This window comes from Acinonyx jubatus, chromosome D1, assembly GCF_027475565.1.
Source record: "Acinonyx jubatus isolate Ajub_Pintada_27869175 chromosome D1, VMU_Ajub_asm_v1.0, whole genome shotgun sequence".
NCBI classification, from domain to species: Eukaryota; Metazoa; Chordata; class Mammalia; order Carnivora; family Felidae; genus Acinonyx; species Acinonyx jubatus.
The window spans coordinates 58,143,180-58,146,125 of NC_069390.1; positions in this window are offsets into that span (position 1 = coordinate 58,143,180).

Genomic DNA, 2,946 nt, shown 5'->3' on the forward strand with positions numbered 1-2,946 from the left:
TGCCAACGGCCTCCTCGCTGGCGTCTTGGCTTTCAGATAATGCCTTTGGATGCGTGTGGCTCAGTAGCCACCGTGGCCCTTTATCTAAGATGAAGACAGAGCCGTGAGGCCTGACCTTCGGGCTGCCGGAGCCGGGAGCAGGCTGCGATTCCACTGTTGCTATCAAATCAGCTCCAGATAGCTGTGCTCAAGGCCTGGGCACCAGAGGGTCATGGTGCCTCCAGCCGCCCCTCCCTGCCCCCTGCCTCCCTGCCCCGCCTGCTTAGAGGAAGAGAGGAAGGAGAAGGGGCAAAGGAGGGAAGCACTGCCACTCCAGTGGCTGAGGTCACCTCCCCGTGGCCCATATGGAGCCACCACCCCGGCCCCCTCCCCCAGTCCCCCACTCTAAGCGTCTCCTTAGCAGAGGCTCACGGATGAAGAGACCCAGTCTGGGCGAATCCGTCATTCACTTCAAGACGCAGGCCGGGAAGTAAAAAGTCACTCCAAGTCCATTCCCAGTGGCGGGTTTTTCTGCCCCGCGTCTTGCCCAGAGCGATAGGGCTCGCCTCCAACCTTGCCTTCCCCCGCCATGAACACACGCGGCTGTGTTTGGGGTGACCTCACGCGGGACCCGGACACCGGTTGACTCTGAGCTGGGTTCTCAGGCTGGGCATGGATGACTTCCCAACCCTCTGTCATCAGCTGGGTGACCTTGAGAAGGCTCCCAAGCTCTCAGAGCCCCACTTCCCTCATCCGTAAGAGGCACCTAAAAGTAGCTGTCCCACAGGGAGGAAACAAAGCTGAACAAAGTTGAAAGTGTTTTCGAGGTGCCCGGTAACCCCTGACCATCTTCTCCAGGCAGTCGGGGCACAGGCTTGCTCTCAGTGAACTGGCCTTTCCTCTCTCCTCCACCCTCCTGACACCCGGCCCACTTTTTAATAGCTTAATAGCCACCCGATGAGCCTTTCCTCGCACAACTTATTATTAATGCTTTTTATTATGTTAATGAATTTTCCTCTAACTCCCAGGGGGCTATGAGGCCATTTCGCACACATTATCTCAGTCAGCTCTCCCAGTGGCCTGGCAGGTTAGGATTCTCATCATCCCCAGTCTGCAGATAAGGAAACAGAGGCTCAAGAAGCAAGGCTGCGGTAAGAGTCCACTGTGTGCTCCATCGCCCCATGCTATAGTGACAGTAGCAGGGGCAGGGGAAGGCATTTACTGAGCACCTGCCGGGTGCCAGCACCCATCCAGCCAGATTGTCTGAGCCTCGTTGTGGGTGGGGTCTCCCCCTGTCTCTTCCATCCACCTTGCAGGCCCCCCATGGAGATGGCTGTCTGAAGAGGCAGAGCTGAGGGCAGGGAAGATGGGGACAGGTGTGAGCTGTCAAATTGGGAGGGGTGTGGTCCCTGCAGCATTCTGGAAAGCTCCACTGAGACTGAGTCGCCTGCAAAGCAGGTGCAGAAGAGCAGAGGACCCAAAGAAGGGGAGGGGAGGGGAGTGGAGGGGGGGGAGGAGGGGAGGGAAAAGAGAGACTTGCTCAAGGCCACAGGACCGTCCCTCAGGGTCCCCTCTGCCTGCAGGTCCTCTTGCTCCCGGGGAGCTTGGTGAAGTCCTTGGGCTCTTAGATGCGGCATCTCCCAGAGGCGCTGAGGTACCCATGCGAGGACGCCCTGATTCCTCCTAAGGTTTCCACAGTTCCAAGTATCCAGTTCCAGGAGTTGGTGGATTATGTGACAAGAGTGTGGGCTTTTGGAAAGCCGGCCCTTTAGTAAAGCTGCCTTCGGGGTAGGATACAAAGAGTCCTGGGTAGACTCCTTTGTCCCAAAATATCACTGTTCTCGCTCTCACACTGCCTTTGTTACCCCCATGAAGTCACTTCCTGGGCTGAAGGTATTGAAGGCATCTGTTAAAATGAAAATCCGCTGTTTTCTAGACTTCTCAAGAAATATCAGGTGAGTGATGTCTCCATCCGTTAAGGGTTAGGGTGGACAAATCTACTTGTTCTGAGCCCTTTTTAGCTGTGGACACTTCGTATCAGACAATTTATTGAACAGAGCAGCTCTGGTCAAATAGGGAGCGAGGCATTTGCTGAAGTCCTCAGCATAAGTGGTGGCCTTCGAGGGGCTCCGAGGAGGGCTGGCACTGAACAGTCTTTAATGAGTGGCTGGGATTTTGCCAGGAGGAGGCAGGGAAAGGGCGTTCCAGGTGGAGGGACATACTTGGCCAAAAGTATGGTGGTGGGAGAGTAGGTGGGCTGGTGGGGAGGCAGGTCAGGGGAGGGGACCTACAGTGCCCGTGAGGAGGAGGCCGTGGCTGGGGAGGGGCTGGTCTAGAGCAAGACTTGGTGGCTCCAACTTCTCACCAGGCTGGTGAGAGCAGGGCTTGGGGCAAGTCCTAGAGACGGGAGGCTCCACCATCAAAGCATGTCCAGTCTAGGTGGGGGACAGATCTGTATCCACACAGGGTGCTCAGGGCTCTGAGGGGGTGCAGGATGAAACACAAGGGCTGGAGGGCACTGAGCCTGGTGGGGGGACTCCAACTAGCGGGGGAATCAGGGAAGGCTTCCTGGAGGAGTTACGTAATGCCTGTGCTGCCCCCTAAAGTAGGAGTCAGCACCTTGAGGAGGCCGCTCAGCTAGCATGGGCCTAGCATGGGCAGAGACTGTGTGCCCTCCTCAAAGAGGGGTTTTGAAACCAAAGAATATGGTGCCCTACCCTGCCCTGTCCTAGCCTAATGGGGTCCCTGAGTGTGCCCAGGCTCCCTCCCTCCCTCCACTGCCTCCCACCCTCCCTGTCTCAAGCCTCGCCCATTCCAGTTCATCCTTGACCCCTCCAGGACCCCTGTTTGAAACCCCGTTGAGACCTAGGCCCTGCCACGCTGTTCTCCACGGTGCCATCCGGCCTGCAGGCAAAGTCCAGACTTCTCCTGGTTTGGGGTGGGGGGGCGGGGCGGGGGCAGACAGAT